The sequence below is a fragment of the Hibiscus syriacus genome, unplaced genomic scaffold (genome assembly GCF_006381635.1).
Source record: "Hibiscus syriacus cultivar Baekdansim isolate YM2019G1 unplaced genomic scaffold, ASM638163v2 tig00117048_pilon, whole genome shotgun sequence".
NCBI lineage: Eukaryota > Viridiplantae > Streptophyta > Magnoliopsida > Malvales > Malvaceae > Hibiscus > Hibiscus syriacus.
This window is the reverse complement of record NW_024063538.1, coordinates 391483-414126: the sequence shown is the minus strand read 5'-3', so window position 1 is coordinate 414126 and position 22644 is coordinate 391483. Positions and strand designations below refer to the sequence as shown.

Below are 22644 nucleotides of genomic sequence, written 5' to 3'. Positions count from 1 at the left end.
GGGGAAGGATAAACACCCCTACATCGCCCAAAATTGGTACTGTGTCGCTTACACATCGTTGTAAATGGTGGAATTTATGATTCGAATATAAAGTTAAAATGTGATCTATTTATTGAAATTTAATTAATTTACTTCGAATAAATTATTTACAGAAAATTCTTTAACTCGAAAAGAAATATCAAAATTAGTAATCCTCCATCGGAAAAACTAACTCGACTATTTCTTGTCAATAAAAATATTCTCTTATTGATAAATATGCGAATCGAATATAAATAAAATTAACATTTGCATTCGAATAAAAGGAAATAAAGAGTAAATTAAAAACACACACATAGCATCATTAAAATAAATTAATTAGTAAAAGAAAATGGATTTATTTTAAGTTCGTATTTGTTCGAATGTCGTATTGGATTGTACCGCTTCGATCAAGTAGTACTTTCCACGCCCGTTCTACAAATTCGCGTTCTTGAAAAATTAGTCATATGTAATCACATTGAATAAAATGGAATAAACATTAATAATATATTTTCATACATGAATATACAAAGGGAAAAATTAAATTAAATTAATAAGTATAAAATGTATATGATGCAACATGCGTATGAAATGAAATAAAATAATTAATATATTTGAAACATGATATGTACATAGATATTATAGCATAGGTTAAAATATATACATGAAATATGACATACAAATAATAAATAAATAAACTTATAGACAAGTAACTAACCATAAATCGAAATATACAAGCAGAATTAAAAAAAAATAAAAAAAAAAAAACGTGATCATCAGTGGGCTAAAATGAAAAAGAATAAAATCAGTAGTTAAATCATAATAAGCAACATAGTATACATAGTGACCAAATTGAAACACAATAAAACAGAATGTCAATATCAGAATAACAAAAACAGAACCTCCTGGTGACTATAATGAACAACATGGTAAAGATAGGTATCTAAATCGTGATTAACCATAAATCTAGTGACCAAAATGAAAGTACCATAATTAGTGGTCAAATTAGAATAAAAATAAAAATAAATCAATATGCCAACAATAGGGACTAAAAGAAAGTTAACAAACTTCCTTACGAAATCAAAATCATCAAAGACATCAATAACCAATAGGGACTAGGATGAGCTCATTCACAAATCGGGCTCAAAACAAATTATTTACCCTACACACATAGTGAACAAATAGTGATTAAAACGAAATGTGAGCAAATATTATATCAAAAATGAAACAAATAGAACATAATATGATGACCAAAATGAATAATACACAAGATTAACAGCTAAAATCTAAATATTGAAACATACAAAATACTAATATAATAGGACTAAAATATAAAAAGGAAATATAAATGCCCAAATAAAATATTATGAGATTTCATTAATGGCTACAACGAGATGTTACAAACCAGGAGGGACCTAACTAAGATTTACCCCCCAAACCTTGAGAAAACACGCGTAAGTTTACAAAGTCACAGGGATTAAAAGTGTAGTTATACCCTTTGCGGACGCTCAGACTCCCTTGGTCAAACGACGCCGTTTTGCTTGAAGGCTATAAGACCCAATAAGGGTTCTGAAACCCTATTTCCCATTCACTTTCCTCTCTCAGCCGCTCTCATCTCTCCCTTTATACTCTCCCCTTTCCCTCTTGCTTCCTCACCACGAGGAGAACAGAGCACCAAGGGCTCCCTGGCCACCGTAGACGGTGCCACAGGGACTAAATAAACCCCCAAAGACCTCCGGTTCCTCACCCTCTGTTACCCTGGTTCAACCGAGCCTCATAAGGCTCGAAGAACACCGCAAACCACCTCCTTGAGCCATGAAGCATCCTCTCAATCTAAACTCAACAGTTAGGGACTCCAATGAAGACCCTAGAAAGGTAAAAATCTCCTCCCTTTATCTCTTTTTTTTTTTGTCTCGAATATATTTTTTTTTCTCTTTTTTTTTTTCTCTGGCCTCCCGAATCCTCTCTTGTTCTTCTCTCTGTTTTTTTTACCAACCGAATGACCCCCCTGTTCTCTTGCTTCCTTTTATCTTGCTTTGCATGTTGATTTTTCGTTGGTGATGATGATGTCTAGAATAGCCCATGTCCTTCTCTGATTTTGTAAGATATAAATCCCGAATATTAGGGATTTATTGGTATTTTATTTGGGGTTTGGTTTTGGTTGATTTGGTCACTGATGGGGTTGCTGTTTGATTGATTTTTCACTGTAGATGACGATGGTGGCGCGGGAACGGCGCTGGACCATCGGAGTGGCCGGAACATGACGGCGGTGCGGCTGGAAGTCCAACAGAAGCGGCGGCGGCGGCTGAATGATGATAGGTTTAGGGTTTAAAACCTAATTACTGGGCTCGTGTTTGGGCCTTGGTTGGGCCTTGTGTATTGGGCTTTGGCCTGCAAAAAAAAATGTAATAATAATAATATAAAAATAATAATAATAATAAATAACGATAAAAAAAAACCCCGGACAAAAACGGGTGTCTACATATAGCACACGTGTTAAATATTCATTGAGTCACATTTATAGAGTCGGCGTCGAGTTGTTTGAATATTTAATTGGTGAAAAAGAAACTAAATTAAACGCTGAAATTAAATTTAAATATCAAATTATATTTTTTTTAATTTAAGAATAAAATTATTATTGCAATATAATTTAAATGAAAATGCATAAATAAATTATAATTTAATCAAATTGTTTTATATAAATTATTTTTATTTTAATAAATATTAAATTCAATTGGACGTTTATATATTATTGTAAAGTCAGCATCATCGTAATTTAATGTAACATAAGAATAGCCGATCACAAAGTAAGGTGGGGGTAAAATGTCTTTTCCGGTCCAGACCTTATCCAATTAGACTTTAGTGGGCATCAAGAATATGCCGGAGCTTCTTTTGATTAATTGGGATTAACTATTTCATAAATCATTATAATATTAGATATTTATGTTGAGTTTCATGATTTTTTTATCTTATGTAATAATAATTTTTTAATAGTTTGAGGAATTATAAGATAATATTTGTTTAAAATATTCTTAATCAATTGATAATATATAAACACCCTACAAACGTAGCTGTTTGAATATATAATCTATTGGGAGAAAAACATTCTCTTTTACCACTAAGATCACTTGATGAGTTTCATGCAATAATTATTTAATTAACTTATTTTAATGAAAGAATTAAAAAATATTTTTTTATTATGTAAAGATATTACATTATTAAAATGAATGTCAAAATTTAAACTTATAAAAAATAAAACAACATAAATACTTTTAACTACTCGATCAATTAATAAATTTCAAAGATTTAGAAATATTTTGATGTGAAGTTAAATGATTTTTTATCCCTTAACCTAATAGACTTTACTATATTTATGGATAAAATACTCATATGTTACTTAATTATTAATAAGATTAGAAATAGATTAATTTATTATTATAAATAGGTCAATTTATAGTTTAATGTGTAACAAACATTAATTTTTTCAATTACAATCAAGTTCATGATTACAAGAATTGATAGACTAAGTGATCAAATTGTTATAATTGATAAATTGAGTAGTCGATTACTTGAGTGACTATAATTAAAAAGTTTACGTCTTTTTACTTTTAACGGTATAGTGTTTTTTGTAACAATCGATTACTTGAAGATTTATTTGTAACTATTTGAAATATAATGACTCATTTGTAATCTTATCAATAATTGAATGAACTATGGTATAGTTTACCCTATATTTATCGAGATTTACTTTCATATAAATAATCGATATCGGCTTGATTGAGTGGTGCGAACACTATAAATAAACCATTAATATTCGTTCAATCCAAGCATGATAATATTTGCAGAAAATGATATTATTGATAAATGTTAAATCTGCGAATCTTATATAACTCAACGTAAACGAAAAGCAAAAATATCATCACATTCACCTTTCCTTTCTTTTTTCAATGCTGATGGAAGTAAATAACGACAGTTGCGGGAGCAAAGCGAAGGACACGTCGCCGTTTCAGAACAGCCGCCAACAGCGGCAGAAACTCGAAGTGTACAATGAAGTGCTGCGGCGGCTTCGAGAATCCGGCAAAGATGAGGCTAATCGGCCTGGTTTCGAAGACGAGCTTTGGACTCACTTCAAGCGTCTCCCTACTCGGTATGATCTGTTTGCATTTGTTGCTTTCCTTCTAAATTTACCACATACAAAGAATAAAAATTCAAAAAAAAAAATCAACATTTCACATAATTTTTGTTATATATCTGTATCTGTTGAGGAACTGAATCTCAGCTATGATTTTGCTTTTTAATGTTTGGATTTTGTGCCATCGACGAATATAAAGCGTTTTGAGTTAAGGAATTGTTTGCTTAATATTACGGTTAAATCAGTAGCGCTTAATATGCAATTTTATAACTAAAGTTTTTTGTTGAAAATTTTAATTAGTGTATTAATATCTTTTTATGACTTTTTTTTAATGTTTGGCTTGCTGCCGTTAAGATCCGAAACAAGTAGAGTGAAGTAGATTTGATAGTTCCTTTTTTTTTTTTACAATTTTCTTCTGATTTCTCCATAAATTGAATATACAGTTGCGGGAGCAAAGCGAAGGACACGTCGCCGTTTTCAGAACAGCCGCCCAACAGCGGCAGAAACTCGAAGTGTACAATGATCTGCGGCGGCTTCGAGAATCCGCAAAGATGAGGCTAATCGGCCTGGTTTCGAAGACGAGCTTTGGACTCACTTCAAGTACTCTCGGTATGATCTGTTTTGCATTTGTTGCTTTCCTTCTAATTACCACATACAAAATAAAAATTCAAAAAAAAAAATCACATTTCACATAATTTTTGTTATATATCTGTATCTGTTGAGGACTGAATCTCAGCTATGATTTTTGCTTTTTAATGTTTGGATTTTGTGCATCGACGAATAAAGCGTTTGAGTTAAGAATTGTTTGCTTAATATTACGGTTAATCAGTAGCGCTTAATATGCAATTTTAACTAAGTTTTTGTTGAAAATTTTAATTGTGTATAATATCTTTTATGACTTTTTTTTAATGTTGGCTTGCTGCCGTTAAGATCCGAAACAAGTAGAGTGAAGCAGATTTGATAGTTTCCTTTTTTTTTTTACAATTTTCTTCTGATTTCTCCATAAATTGAATATTATTTGTTAATTGATTGTGTGTGATATTTTCAGCTATGCGTTGGATGTGAATGTGCAAGAGCAGAAGATGTCTGATGCAAGAGATTGCTGTATGGCTCATGATCCTGCCAACAGACCAGCCCTGGAAGTTCGACTCGTGCAGTGATTAGTGCAGAAGTGCATGTATCAATTTTCATAATTATTAGTGTTAGGTTTATGGTTCTGGACTCTGAGAGATTTGCCCAATCTTGGTAGGCTATAAGGTCTTTTGGTTTTGACCGTGTCTCAAGTTAGTTGACTGAAGATATTCTTTTAGTTTGTGTCTGTCTATTTCATCTTCTCATCTTGGAGTCATTTTCATGCTTTCTTTTCTATTCATAGGATGATGGAAAGATAAAGAGATAAATAGTGGAAAGATAGAGAGATCTAATGGTGAAACCTAGAATGTTTTTCACAAACATAACGTTATTTGATTGCTTGTTGGAATTTGTAGATGCTTTTGGCTGTTTATCTAAGTTGTAGGTTGGCCCTTTTAAATCTTTCTAAAATGAATGTTAGCATTGAATTATAGCTCAATAAACACATCAATATCTAGTGGACAATTGCACTTGCTACTACTGAATAAAGACATAAACTATGAAGTTATGAAAGCTAACGGACCTTAAAATGTTATATTTGATGTAATGCGTACTCAACACTGTTAGAAGTTTAATTATATGTTTTTCCAAACATTTTCCCCTTCCTTTTCTCCCTATTAAAACCCCAACCATGTGATATCTTATGCATTCATTGTTACTTTAGAAGGCATTTGTGTTCTCACTCTCCATTGACAACTTAACGTATGTTTCATCTATTTGTTATTGCTTTATACCCATCTCTGGATATGTTCCTGTGAGCATCTGCGAGTTTTTTCTAAGCATTCAAGTTCTGTATTTGAAATAATGTGTTGTCTTATATCATAACCTATTGGTTCAAGCTCTTATTGTTCTTAAATGTTTTGTACTTTTTTTAAAACTTTCTTTGTGGTCAAATGTATAACGAGGGTTATGTACTTGTGCAGGTCCATCTATTTCTGATGAGAGTTTGGCTGATTCCTCCCTTTCAAACCTCCCATGTGAGGAGTCTGCTCAAATTCTCCAAGACACTCTAGCAGACAGAGGTTTGCTTTTATTTTCCACTTTGCACATTTGCACATTGACTAGTCGTAATGATGCTGACAATTCTAGCTGGCTTTTCAATTGCCAGCATACATCCACCACCTGCATTTGGCTCATCGCCTAATCTTGAAGCCCTTGCACTTGAAGCAAATAAGTCTAAGGATCAAGATGGAAATAGCTCTGTACCTGCCAATTCACATCTTTCCCGTATTTAGCTATTTATTTACGCCTTAAAATGTCCTTAGGAAGGGCGATTGTTTCTACTAAACTTTGGTTAAGTTAGTAGCAGTTTGTTTTCTTGGACTTGATCACTTTATAGTTTTTTTTAATGTATATGGATCTTTTTAATTAGGAGTGCATGAATTGATAAGGTCTTGTAAAGTTCAACTTTCTTACCAGAAAACAATGCTTCCTCATCCACCATCTTGTGTTTTCTTCAATTTTAGTGTGTTTTTGCACAGTTATGCTGACCTCTAGTCACATTCAGCTTTCATCTGCCTGACTTATTGTTCACAGATTGAAACTTGTGTCTTTTGGTGAAGATTATAAATACTTTATAACCATTTTTTATGGTGAAATTTTCATTCTTTCATGCGATGCAGGCCCATGCACGAAGTTACATTTTCAACAGAAGACAAACCGAAACTTCTTAGTAAGGTATATGATAGGTTGGTTTTTTTTATAAACGTGTGTATATATACACACAAATTCTTGGAAATGGTTTTTGAACTCCTAGGAGCTGCACACAGAGAAAATCTGGCCAGTGATAATTATACATTCCATAACCGTGTGAATAAAATCTTACCTCCAAAATGTGGCACAGAAGGGGTATATTATATATGCTCCCATGGTTACAAGAAGTAAGAAATTACATTATATGCAGACCTGTTTCCTCATCAAAAATAGACCTTCAGAATTAGTGGAATCTCCTTTCCCTTTGATAACCCGTTGGCCGTAATCTCTACTTTTGTATGTTGCACCAGCAAGTGACGTCTGTCATTGACTTTTTGTAGCAGTGTATTGGAATGATGAGTCTGAGAATTACCCTTTGATTTATGGCTTACATGTAATTTTTTACCATCTGTTATCTTGAAGTTGCTTTATGAACTCGGATGGTTGGGCCCTTAAATCTTTTGGAATAAAATAATAACAATGCTCCTTAGTTACTTATGACTCATGGTTCAATCAACTGCGGGCACATATTCTGATTGGTCATATTGCATGTAAAACAACTATTTATTCTGTTGTTATCAAAATTTGGATTACTTCCAGTAGAGTTCTTGAGCTTATATGCTAAATGTATATCTTTTAAATTTTGACCATGCAGTATTGTTTCTTTACCCGTTGATTTTGCCTATGCAATACTGCAGTTCAGCGCACTGCTTGCTGAGCTTGGCTGAACATCCAGGAAGCACATGTATTTTCCACAATCGATGGTTACTCTCTGGATGTTGTTGATGGTTGGCCTTATGAGGTATTTTTCATTTAATATACTTCTATAGCTATACCTATAAACATATTGTTTTCTACAATGATTATTTAACTAAAACTAAGAATAACATTTCTCATTATTTGTTTTTCTCTTATGTTTATATCCCTCCCCCCTTTCAACTTATGGATTCCTTCATTGTTAGTTTAGAGGTAATTATTTTGTTTTCCTTGTATTTATTAAAATTCCATTGAGAGAGGTAATGAGTGCATCCTGCTGTACGGAATGGTTTAAGGTTTGGAATTACAAATTATAATTGTTTAATTGTCAGGAAACCGAGCTGCTTAAAGTTGCTTTGGAAAAGGAAATCTTAAAAATTGAGGTAATTCTCTACTGCAGTTTAAGTGTTTTTTTTTTGAAACGTATTGAATCTTCAGATATTAAATATGGAGTACTTTTTTGCAAGGTGTTTTTTGGTTAGTCCAGGGCTCCTGGCAATTTTAAAAATGACATGAGTCGAGAAAGATATATAAACACAACTCAGCATGACATGTCGTTTTACTGTTAAAATATTTTGACTTCTTAAAAATAAATAATAAGAGAGAGTAGAGTAGGAAGCAAGGTCGGTTCACAGGGATTCCGGTGTTTCTGATGAAGTGAACTTTCTGATTTAAAAAAAAGATGAGATAAGGTAGAGTTTTGGATAAAATTAAATAAGGGGTTTAAAAGTTGTTTTTAAAATAAAAGAAAATAATTAATTAAATAATTTAAAGTGATTGAGATAAAGAGAAATTTATAGTGAAATTAGCATTTGGCTTCAGCTTTTTCCTCAAATTCCTATTGATTATCAGAATAAATTTTTGCTTCGGTTATTCGTCGGTTACAGTCTACAGGGTCTAACTCCTGTAACTTGTTTTCTCTCTTGTGAATTGATAACCCAAAATCTATTTTTGGATATCAGTCCTTTACGGAAACTGACTACGACTATCGTCGTTAGCGCTAAATTGTTTTATAGATCTAGAAAAATCCAACTTGGACTATGTTGTCCTAATGAATCGAGCCCGATCTCAATTTCCCTTAGCGGACCGCCACTAAGTGTGTTCACATGAAGTCGAACTTGCTACCAACCGATTCTTCCTCCCAACTATAATTCAAAACAACTTCCGAATTAACGTCGACTTTTTGATTAAAAACCGTTTTGATTTTAATAAGATAGGTCAATTACCAATCTTATTCTTCCAAAAAATTGAGAAAATAACTCGAAATTATTTTAATGCTTTTCAATCCCCACAATAGGGATTGAGTCATTGCGTTAGCCCTTGGCTATAGAGAAATTAGCTAAGTATGACAATCATACTTAGCATATTTTAAAAATAAAAATAAAAACAAAGAAAAACTTTGGGAGAAAAAAAAAGGAAAACTTTATAAAACCAGAGGAAGAAGAAGAATGAATTCTGAATATGTTTCTAGGCTTACCCTGAAAGGGTATTATAGCTTTCAAAAATCCTAAAAACAATGAAATATAATTCCTAAAATAGATAATTCCTAATATACTCAAACTATTTAAAATAAAATACTGAAACAAAGATAAGATAAAAATATTTAAACTAATATCCTAAAAACTTGAGTTTAACTTAAATTCGAATTGCAGAAACGTGTGGTTGATCCATTCGTCCTTTTAGAAGCGCTGACTGGACATTCTAGAAGATACTGACTCATCGCTTCGTCAGATGTTCATGTCTAGAGTCCCCACTAATCCAACATTGATTCCAAAATAAAAAACTGCATAATTTTGTCCTTTTAGGTAATTTCTAAAATCTAGTGTCTTGCACAAAAAATAAATAAAAAATGAACAAATCAGTCACAAAAACTAACAATTAAGGAGTAATTTAAAGTCAAAATAATACTAAATAAAACACTATCAAATTCCCGCTCACTTGTTCAATGTTGTCCTCAAGCATTCCTCAATTAACATTAAAATCACCAATTGCCATCTTCAATTCAATTTATTTCTCAAACTTCCAATCGAACTAAGTTCATGACAATTGTCGAATTCAAGATACAATCAAGCAAAGACACAACTTAGGAGAATTTTAAGCAAGCAAGATATCACAATTAATTGCCAACATCAATAAAACATAACTCAATACCTCACATAGATTCACACATATCCACTCAAATTGTTTATGGTAAATCGCTCAAGCCGGAACTTATCAAGATATTACCATAGGCTTGTAATCCAATCAGTCTCCACTACTAAAGTGAACAGATGCAATAATCAAAGGGTTTTTAAATCAGGGTGTAATGGGGCTTAGGTTAGGGTGAGAAAAAGACCATGATGACAGATTTAAGTACCAAGACAAGATATTTACAAATTATTCCTAATCTTTATAACATAAAATAAAAGCAAACATATAAAAACATAACATAATATTTTTTTCTTTTCATTCTTTTTCTTTTTTTTTTGTTCTTTTTCACCCTTTTTAAATAAAAATGAAAAAAATAATGAAATAATAAAATAAGGAATATATATCAATGTAAACAACTACTACTTGTCTTGATAAGGGTAGAAAGAGGGATAAAAATAAAGGCTGGGTTTAATTATGATGTAAAATAAAAAAAAAATGATAAAGGCTCAAAAAGTGGTTCACTAGCATATATATAAATGGGTAGGCTTTTTGGGAAAAAGTGAGTTTAATCTTAAGTGCCCCTATAACATTAAAACATTATACCCAACATGTAGTTTCGATATGCATTGATTACAAGTTCTAGAATATCATAATTATTATGGTACACTCAAGTCAAACAATTAGCAAGAAAGAAATATATGCTCGTTAGGCTCGAATCTCACAAGAAAAGGCTTATATGTACTGAGTAAGTTCATCTTCATCAATAAATGCATGAAATATCAATACTTAGCAGAAAATCACCAGCTATACTAATCACCATCATGCAAATTGAATTCGATCAAAACATGTCACAATCCAAAAGGAAACAAGAGTATAAAGTAAATTTCAAGATAAGCAACTAAAGATTTCAACACATCAATATCAAAATAACTTAATTCCAAACAATCAAATAAGCAAGCGAAGAATTTGATAGCAAATTCTACCACCCACTTAGACCATATTATTCCAATATGAATATAAAAGCATAAGAGAGGGAACAAAATTACTCCCCTGATTTAATGATGACCCCAGCCGCGACCACGACGAGATGAACCCGGTCAAATATAGGACAGGATCTTAGCTAAGTTAGCCTCAATGGAATCGAGGTGCCCATGAATTGCATGGATCTCACTGTGTGGATGTTTGTCTAGTGGTGGTTATGGAGTAGTCATTTGGAGAAAAAAACTCGTTGATTGCGAGGCATGATAGTGCCAGGAGAAATTATGTGAGGAATGTCGAGGTTGCCGACAAGGAGGCCCAAATTATCCAAACACCTAGCATCCAAAGCATCCATTGCAAAAGCATAAGTAAATTGAGCAGTGTGAAACGTCAATAGAACAAAAACGAGATGCAAGGTAAGTAATATAAGGTCCGAGAATAGGGTGATTGGAGTGCACAACCCGCTCAAGGGCGCGGGCGAACCAAAATCCTAAATTTATCTTAGTATCGGTTTGCATATACCATAAAAAGAATATTTCAACCTTACTTAATGTAGACATAGTATCATTACCTCTGGAATAATTGTATGCTAAAAATCGGTGGATATAGTGGAGAGCATGATCATGAATGTGCCATGCTCTAATAGTGTGTGCATTGTATTGAACTCCCACAGATCCTGTGAGTGCCTCATAAGCTATGTCAGTGTCGAATCTTGAGGCATCTCAAGTAAAAAGCCAGATATCCATGATCCGTGACATCCGTCACGAACCCCATAGAAAAAGTGAAATCATTCACAGACATTCTAAATACTGGCCAAGCAATCGAAATGATATAACATCAGGAGAGTCGATAGAACGACTCGATGATAAAAAGGTAAACGTAGCATAAAATTTGAACACTAATCCAAAATATGTGTTACTCCTAATTTCATGATACAATTCCTAACCAATGACAAACAAATAATTAGAAACAAAATCTCGTAAATGTAAAGTATCAAAAGTACGAGAGAGAATATATTTGTAAACCTGAAACCGACAATGTCGGATGCTGTCGAACCTTCAGGACTCGTCATTATCAAATTAAAGATATCCATGGACTTTTTCAATTAGGATCGAATAAGTTCGACCCCGACGGTGTCTTTCAGAAGAACCTTCATTATCAACATCACCACCATGAGCAGAATGCTCACAAAATCAGAGGCAAAGCTTGCAGCAAATGAATGAGATGGTGGTGGCGCAACATACTGATGAGAAAAGGAAGCAACGACAAACACCTGTTAGAATGGGAAAACCTGTTCAAAGTCCTCTGTAAAACCAAAAATAGGTGCCACATCAGTAAAGGTTCAATTTCCAACAGTGTAGAGTTACCTCGGGCTGTTCAGGGATAGCAGATGATTGTAGCACGACATCCGACATCGATTGGAAAGTGCAACCAACGATATAGAGTAGAACGTCGGGGTAGCCAATGATGAAGGTCTGGGCGGTCGTGGATTACTTAGACCGGTAGTAGCTGAGGGGGCAAAATGGCCGGTGAATGGAGCGACGGTGGGTTCATACGTGGGCTTGGAATTTCGGTGGAGATCCTTGCGACCGTCACCCACCACGACGAGGAGGAGGTGGAGCGAGCAGCGTGTTGGAATCGCTTAGGACGGCACAAGGCTAGAGCGGTATGGCGACGGTATCCTCCAAGGTTGAGCGGCGGAGGACCCTTGCTTGGCTTGGTTACGCGTTCTCACCATATTGGATTAAAGAAAAAGCAAAGAAAGTCGGAGTGGAGGAGGTGGTGCGATGGGTGTGGAGGTCGATCGTGAAAGTAAAAAGAATAAGAAAAGGGTTGTTGTCGTACGACTAGGGAAGAAAACGAATGAAAAGGAATGGTGTTGTTTGTTAAATGGGAGCTAGGTTACGTGTGTTATTAAACAAAAAAGGATAAAAGAATTTGAGTTAAAAAGAATTTGAAAATTATAGGTGGGTCCATTAAATATTAAAAAATAGGAAAAAATTTAAAACAATTTTGGGAGATAGAAGAAGTGGTCGATAAACCAAAACAATTTGGATTTTTGTTTTGTTTTAGTACGGGACCCATGAGAAATTCAAAAGGAATGTGATAAGATTAGATTTAAAAAGGTAAGATAGAGATGATAAGGTACGCCGTCGAAAAAAATTTCAAGCCCCCCCGAAGTTAGAAGTATTGAGAAGAGGAAAAACTTTGACTTGGGGATTGCTATCATGTACCTGTAGGGGTGGGTTATTCTAACCTGCACCGCCTCTTGTCTCTATATTTGAAACACTACTCCCTCGATTATATTTTCGAAATTCGAATCTGTTTAGAGAAAAATAAATAAAATTAAGCATCTGATAAAATAAATAAAATAGAATGAAATAATTAAAATGAAATAAAGTATGCTAAAAATAAACAAAATGGGTTGCATTCCATCAAGTGATTTTTTTTAACGTCGTTATCTCGATGACCTGTTTAGACTATAGATTTCGAAAGAAATACTTCCTCCACTTCATACATTTTTCTAACTAAGAACTTCCTTATGAAAATTCTACAACCGTATAATTCTTTTATTTCTTTCTTGTAGAATTTAGTATTCTCATAGGTTTTCTTTTGGATATTTTAGCTTTGAAAGTTTATCCGAAATAACCAATGAAGTATCATTTTCTCCCAAAAGGCATTCTTTAAGTGTTTCAGTATTTCTTTCAGTTCTATCTCAAGTTCTGCAAAATAGAAGGCATAATTTTAGAAAGAATCAAACGCAAATCAGAATTAATAGAAAATAAATTTTCTAACTCTATGATTTCCTCATTGTAGTCTTCTAACTCCCTGCATAGATCAAAAGATACATTAGTTTCTACAAACTCATTTGCCAAAGGATCAATAATATCAACATAATTTATGCTCGCCAATTTGTCTGGGCGTTTCATTTTCTTATACACATCAAATTTAATGATCTCACCATTAAACTTCATGGTTAAAGTTTCGTTTCTTATGTCAATCTTTGTGTGTGCAGTACTTAAAAATGACGCCCCAATAGAATATCGAAGAAGTATTAGTGCGATCATTCTCCATGTCAATTACATAAAAATCAGCGGGAAATATTAAGCGTTTACCTTTACCAGCACATTTTTCAAGAGTCTTTTCGGGTAGATGACAGATCTGTCGACAGATTGAATGATATTTTTCGAATAAATTTATATTCTTGTATCCTTCAAAGGCTCAATAGTAATCGTTATAAACAGAGAGATACATCACATTAATAGGTATCAAGATCACACATGGCTCGCTTTATCAAACTTTACCAATTTTACAGAGTATTGCGAACACACCTTGGTCTTTTAGTTTTGGTATAACTTCGTTGGAAAACAACTGAGATATGTTCTCCCATATTTACCTTTTTTGTTCCGGTAAGCTTTTCTTTTGTAGTACAAAGTCTTTAAGAAATCTATTTTTTTAGTACAAAAGTCTTTAAGAAATCTAGGATACCTTGGTATTTTCGAATTACATCAAGGAGGGTTGATTTCAACCTTTCGGAACACTTCCAGAATTTCCTTCTCTTCAGCTTGTTTTCTCTTTTACTTACCTGGAAGGAAAATATGGTGGAGTTTCATAGGGAGATGGTCGGATCAGGCTTTGAAACTTTTTTCTTATTTCTCTGAGGATTTGCGTCAATCCCTTTTCCTTGAGATCTGTGTCAACTTCTTCTTCTATTGGGATTTCGAATTTTTTTTTCACTTCTTTTGGATTTGTGCCAACATCGTCTAGGGCTGGTTGTTCGATAATTATACCGCTTCGAAGTGTGATGGTGCTAACATTTTCCTATGGGTTCGCCGATTTGTGATGGAAGCTTACCTTGTTATTCTAAACGTCCACGGACTGAGCTATTTGACTAATATGCTTATCTATTTCTTGTAAATGAGCCTCAGTGATTCTGGAATTTTCTTGAGAAAGCCAACATCTCAACGATAAATTCCAAAGAGGACTTTCGCGTTCATGAGGTGGTGGAGATGGCCTTGATTGATAGGCATGATTAGGCCTTGGGTTTTGTCCATAGCTCAGATTTGGATGGTCTCTCCATCCCGGATTATAAGTGTTGAAGTATGTGTTATAGGGTCTCTAGGGAGGTCCCGAAAAGTTCCTTACATAATTTCTTCTCCGCCAATTTCCTCTTTGGACTACAGTCTGTCGGATGATATGGGATTGTGGATATTCCGCATACTTTTGGTGATCCAATATTTCCTATGTTAGTTAATTTCGATTTTTTCTAAGGAAATAATACTTATCTTGTGAACCCGTCGCTGGGTCACTTGAAGTGCCAAACTGTTGAGAGTTGGAAGCCATTGTCAAAACTATTTCCCTTGCTGTAGCTGGTGTTTTGTTCACAAGACTTATCCACTAGCAGCGTCTATAGTTTTCATCTTCATTAGAAGCTGCCCTTCATAGAAATACTTGAGTGTTTGCTTGGATAATCCGTGTTGTGGACAGCTTGCACAAAGCTTCCTAAATCACTCTCAGTAATCATAAAGCGATTCACCATCCTTTGTCTATTCTCATAATGTATCTCCTTAATTCACTTGCTTTTGTTGGGAAAAACCTATCAAGAAAAATCCGAGTTAAATCAGCACAAGTATTTATAAAATTGGGAGGTAAATAAAATAGTCATTCTTTAGCTAAACCAGATACAGAAAAAGAGAAAGCCCGTAGTTTTATTTGGTCATCAGATACTCTCTCAGGTTTCATGCTTGAACAGACCATATGAAACTCTGTGAGTTGTTTGTGTGGACTCTCACTGGGAAGCCCATGGAATATAGGAAGGAGATGAATATGGCTCGTTTTTAAGAGTAAATGGAGTTTGCACCTTGAGGAAAAGTGATACAGAGCCACAACTAATTGTTGAATCGTTTGATCTGCCATTGGTTCTGGCATGTTCTCTTCACCTAGTGTATCTTTGGTTATCAATTCTTTATTTTTATCAAAGGAATATGATCCTCCCAGATTTAATTATAGATCTCAATGCTCCAGTTGTTCTTTGTTGTTTTCTTCTTTTTTCTAGAAGTGTTTTTGCGTAAATTCGTCTGGCTCGAGCTTCGTTTCTGGATCAAATTCTACCAATCACTTGAATTATTTCTGGTCATAAATAAAAAAAGAAACAACTTTATCAGTTACTTTAGCTGAAGTCCTTGATAACGACGCCAATTTTGACAGGTGTCGTTTTCTGTCAAAATAATTTCGACTTCTTAAAAATAAGAAAGAAAGAAAGAAAGAGAGTAGAGTAAGAAAGCAAGTTAGTCCACAAAGACTCTGGTGTTTCCGATGAAGTGAACTTTTTGATTTAGAAAAGGATGAGATAAAGTAGAGTTTTGGATAAGATTAAATAGGGGGTTTAAAAGGTGTTTTTAAAATAAAATATAATAATTAAATAAAAGAAAATAATTAATTAAATCATTTAAAGTGATTGAGATGAAGAAACTTATAGTGAATTAGCATTTGCCTTCATCTTGCCTCAAATTCCTATGATCATCGGATAAAAGTGTGCTTCGGTTATTCGTTGGTTACAGTCTACATGGTCCAACCCCAGTAACTTGTTTTTCTCTCTTATGAATCGATAACCCAAAATCTATTTTGGATACCAGTCCTTTACGGAGACTAACTACGATTATCGTCATTAACGACAAATTGTTTTATAGATTTGGAAAACTCGACTCGGACTATGTTGTCTCAATGAAAATCGAGTCCGATCTCAATTTCCCGTAGCGGACCAACGCTAAGTGTGTTCACAAGAAGTCAAACTTGCTACCAGTCGATTCTTCCTCCCAACTATAAATCAGAACAACTTCCGAACCAACATCGACTTTTTGATTAAAAGCGTTTGATTTTAAAAAGATTGGTCGATTACCAATCTTATTCCTTCAGAAAATTGAGAAATAACCCGAAGTTATTTTAGTGTTTTCAACCCTCACAATAGGGATTGAGTCATCGCTTCAGCACTTGGCTATGGAGAAATTAGTTAAGTATGACAATTATACTTGGCATATTTTAAAAATAAAAATAAAAACAAAGAAAAACTTTGGAAAATAAAAGAAAATTTTTATAAAACTAGAGGAAATAAGAAGAATGAATTCTGAATGAGTTTCTAAGCTTACCCTGAGAGGTATTTATAGCCTTTAAAATCCTAAAAATAAGGAAAATATAATTCTTAAAATAAAGAGATAATTCATAATGAAAATATTTAAACTATTTAAACTAAAATAGTAAAAATAAAGATAAGATAAAATATAATATTTAAACTAATATCATAAAAACATGAGTTTAACTTAAATTCGAATTGCAGAAACGTGTGACCGATACATTCGTCCTTCTAGAAGCGTTAATTGGACGTTCTAGAAGCTGCTGACTCATCACCTTGTCAGATGCGTAATGACTGGAGTCATGCCCATTAATCTAATTTTGATTCCGAAAATAAAAAAATTGTATAATTATGTCATTTTAGTGCAATTTCCAGAATTTAGTCCTACACAAAAATGAATCAAACGAACAAATCAGCCACAAAAACTAACAATTAATGAGCAATTTAAAGTCAAAATAATAACTAAATAAAACACCTATCACAACATAAAAATAATTTAAATATGACAAAATACATGAACTTGTTAGAATTTATATAACGTGACATATTAAAATTTATATTATTAATATGTCAAGTTATATAGTCATTATGTCGTGAAAAATAATACAAACACGAGACATCAAAAATACACATTGCTAAGTCTAGTTTTATCATCCTCTACTGATTAATATGGAATGTTGGGGTGTTAGTCCAGCATTGAGCGTGTATATCATTTTAACCTTACCTATAACAGGTTAACGTACTGGATTATTGAGACTTGAGAGTCTAGTTTAACAAAAAAATTCTGCTGATAGTTTTCTTTTGGCTTTCTCTAACTTTTCCAAGTGAAGCTGCATGATAATATTTACAAAATTGATCAGCTGTATGGCTTTCTGTTGCTTGAAATGTTTCAAATTTACAATATCATTATACTATTGTTGATCTCCATGCATTATTAGCCCTTGCATTGAGGAAACTGAGCTCTTCTTGAACTCGGCCTTTTTTTTTTTGAACAATTTCTACCTAAGAGGAGGGGAAGGGAATTTTTGCTACTAATGGGTATTGAACCCACAATCTAAGAGAGAAGGGAGGTGTCAACTGAAAGCTTTTAACCACTTGTTATATAGGTTGTTGACAATGTAGTAATATATTAGTTAAAAGTTTGTGCTTAAACCATGAGCAACTCAAATCATACTTTCTTTTATGCGTTTTTTCTGTTGTATAGAAGCAGTATTGGCTGAAGCAACATTCCTTTCCTCCTTCGAGAGACCATGAGGAAATGGGCACCAATGATGACCAGAATTATGTGGCAATTCCTAATGACGGGATTGATGTTTGGGAAATTGACCCTAGACACTTGAAGTTCGAGAACAAAGTTGCATCTGGGTCATATGGTGATCTGTAAGTGAAATAACAACTTTCTGATCGAGTGTATATATATATATATATTGGTGAGTGAACTGGATGAGGAAATGGGCACCAATGATGACCAGAATATGTGGCATTCCTATGACGGGATTGATGTTTGGGAAATTGACCCTAGACACTTGAAGTTCGAGAACAAAGTTGCATCTGGGTCATATGGTGATCTGTAAGTGAAATAACTTTTGATCGAGTGTATATATATATTATATTGGTGAGTGAACTGGTAACTTCTGATCGTGTTCTTTTTGTTTGAGCTTTAACATATTGTCCTTCTTATCCTGTTTAGGTATAAAGGTACTTACCGTAGTCAGGAAGTGGCTATTAAGGTCCTCAAGCCGGAGCGTATAAATACCGATTTGCGAGAGAGTTTCCCAGGAGATTTTCATCATGAGGTTTTTGGCGAAAATATTGAATTTTAATTTTACATATTCTTTATTTGGGATGACTACATTAGTTTTAGGAAATATCTGTTCCTTTAATCGACTGTTTCCTTCAAAACTCGCAGGAAGGTTAGGCACAAGAACGTGTACAATTGATTGGTGCATGTACCAAGTCTCCAAACTTGTATATTGTAACAGGTAGCCTGCCGATTCTTTATTTGTTGTACTAACATGTTGAAAGTGATATTTAAGATTATTATTCTTTTCTAAATGAAAAAAGAAAGTATTATATTTTATGTCCGGTGGAAGTGTATATGATTACCTTCATAAGCAAAGGGTGTTTTCAAGCTTCCATCCTTGCTTAAAGTTGCAATAGATGTTTCCAAAGGAATGAACTACTTGCACCAAACAATAATCCATCGGGATTTGAAGGCTCCCAATCTTCTTATGGATGAAAATGAAGTAAGATGCTTAAACTTGCTTTTCTCCCCTAATAACATGATTGGTGATTTGTAATGATCTAATTAAAATTTCATCCCTCCACTTTACGAAAATCTAGAGGTTAATCTCTTTACTTTAATTTGTCAGATCTCGGTTCATGTGCTTTAGAAAAAACCGAGTAGTCCAATCGAGTAATATAGTTAAACCTTGACATTGAAATCATTGGCCTAGAAGTAGGCAGTTCAACAATTCAAAACTCAGTAACTGAATTTCATGCATTTGTCATAACTAAACTAACTTCTCAGTTTTCGTAAAATATGAACCCAATTCGAATAAATTAAAATAGAAGACCTAATTTCTTAGTTTTTGTAGAGTAGAGAGGTGAAATTCAGAAATAATCATGTAATTAAAATCAAATATACAGCTTTCATGTAACGTTCACTTCTTAATAAAAGTTTGTTACGTGCTTTTCATACAGGTGGTTAAGGTTGCTGATTTTGGTGTTGCTAGAGTGAAAGCTCAATCTGGAGTTATGACGGCTGAAACAGGAACGTATAGATGGATGGCTCCTGAGGTGAGCTCTCAATTGAATATATATGGTATCAGATGCAATCAAGGATGGATGCAATATTTTATATTAGATGACGAATTATAAAATTTTAAGAGATAAAATAGACTATCAAAAGAAAATACAAATGAAATATGTAAATTATACGAGAATTTAAATTTTCAGGGGGCGATTGCTCCGAGAAGCTCCCCCCACGACCCATCCCTGGATGTAATGTGTCCTTTCTTACATTTCTTTGTCATCAAGTAATTATCTCTATAAATAGATAACATAGATTAGGGTTATAAATCAAGACTAAAAAGCCAAAAAAAAAAACATTGTAGCCACAAACCTAGTATAATTTTAACTTTATAATTCACTTTAGATAATAGAGATTAGGAATTAGAGTTTTCATGTAAATCTAGATATCTCATTCTATTGTGCGGTCGTTTTCTTACAACAGTTCTTTTGCATTGAAGGTTATTGAACACAAGCCATACGATCACAAGGCCGACGTATTCAGTTTCGGAATTGTATTATGGGAGTTGTTAACCGGAAAGGTTCTTATTTAATATGTTCGGATTGTTTTCATGAAGCCGTTTGCTGGTTTCTTATGGTTGGTTCTCATGGTAACTTGCTTGTATTTCTTATTGTCAGCTTCCATATGAATGTTTAACCCCATTACAAGCTGCTGTCGGAGTAGTTCAAAAGGTATTCCATCAGGACCTCTTGAATTTTTATAATTCCGACCTCCCTAAATTTTTAATATAAGTTCCTAGGGTCGCACATGGAAGGAGTTTTTGATGGTGCTTGGACTTTATTACCACACTGACGTATTCATTTCTTCGTTTGACATATTGATGTTAGGGTCTACGTCCAATAATTCCAAAGAACACTAACCCAAAGCTTGCTGAACTGCTTGAGAGATGCTGGCAACAAGATCCAACACTAAGACCTGATTTTTCTGAGATTATAGAGACTTTACAACAAATTGCCAAGGAGGTTCGTTTTTCTTCTCTACCCCCATAACTTGTTCTTTTGTTTGCAGAGACGAAGTTGCAAACTTTCTTTTTTTGGAAAATTGTTGAATTAAAAGTTTTTGAGAGGTCAGGTCAATATATGATTTCATCGATGTATTGATTTACAATTTCACAACTTTTGAAGAGATTAAACTATAAAGTTACCGTTTTGGAGACCAAAATGTAATTTTACTATTATACCAATTTAAATTTTTACATTTTCTAAAGGGATTAAACAGCAATTTTATCATTTTGGGCCATCCCTATGTGTTGGGATACTCCCAAGGCTATGCCTTGGCTAGACTCAAACATCGGTTTAATAAGTCAATTTTCCCATTAAAATTATTTAACGAAATTAATAGAAGAAACTCAATTTACTAATAATAGAAGTTTGAGTTAATTATATTATATATTTTCAACTTATGTCTTTTATTTTAATAAGTCTTTAAATTTTTAATTTTATTTTTAAATTTACTTTTATTTTAAATTAATCTATAAACCTTTAAACATTTTAAAGTGATCTTTAAACTATGACTTTAATTTTTAATTTTTTTATTATTTTAATTTCATCTCTAAACTATAATTGTTTAGGGAAGTTGTTGGAATATTCTCAAGTGAGGTGTTTGAGTGAGAGGTTCCCAAATGAAAGAAAAATTATTATATGAACACGTTTCATCATATTATTTGTAATTAATGTTGGATTGACTTTCAGTTCCGGGTATATACGTGTTTATTCTAAAATTTAAATTTTTACGAATAATTATTTATTTATTAATTGTGTTTATCTTAAAATTTTATTTATGTCTGTGACATACAAAATTTTATATTATCAACATATGTATTTATCCTAAAAAATATTTTAAATACGTAATATTTTATATCCGTACTAATAGAACCGCCCATGTCATGAATTCTTTTCCCTTTTTCTATTTCCATTTGTAAACACAAATAGTTAAAAGTAGACGCATCAAATTCTAACACGGGATGAGTTCGTAAAACAGGTCGGAGGTGAAGGGGAGAACCGCCGTAAAGATAAATCTTCAGGAGGATTTCTGTCCATCCTTAGAAGAGGAGGCGGCAGCCACCAAGGTTAGACATTATTATGCAGAGATGTTCATAGCCTGATCCTTAGCCATAATCTTTTAACTATGTTGCCCACTCCCACCATTTTCACCGGCACTGTACAGTAATTTATATGCCGATCGAGTTTTCCATCGGATTTTGTTTCGATTTCTTCATCTCTCTCATCGTTGTTTAACTGGCCATCCCTTTTGTTCTTTTGGCTTTAGTTTATCAATCTGCAACAAGGAATGGTGGCCTTGAATGAGCTTTGTAACTTGTTATTTCCACCGCGGCCTTATTACATATGCTTTTATTTAACAATAAAACTAAATATTAATGGTTTATTTGATACAAATAGATACCTTATAATTAATAATATGTACTTTATTCAAAAATAAAATATTATTAATATTCTTTTGATTTTTAAAATTTTAAAATTTATTTCATTTTTAAATGATGCATTTAAAGAATAGTTTCACACTTTAACATATATTGATTGAAATTCATACTCGATTTTATAATACATGAATAAATAAAAACTAGATTTTATAAATTTATATTGGTCGAAATTCACATTCGATTTTATTATATACTTTTAACATAATTATAAAATAATAAAAATTTATAATAAATATGTAAATAAAATTTCGTACGAAACTTGATATTGTAAATAGAATAAATTAAATTAGGAAATATCGTTTATATAAATAGGTATTTAGCTCTTTACAATACTTAATCTAGACTAAACGATCTATAGTAGATGATTAAACTAAAAAAAATATTTATATTTAATCAATTTTATATATTATTAGTAAATTAAATTAAGA

General features: G+C 33.0%; 1 pseudogene; it reads left to right on the top strand.

Moving 5' to 3' along the window:
• Window positions 1-3924: 3924 nt before the first annotated feature.
• LOC120197712 lies at window positions 3925-21969 on the top strand (annotated as a pseudogene).
• The last annotated feature ends 675 nt before the right edge of the window (window positions 21970-22644 follow it).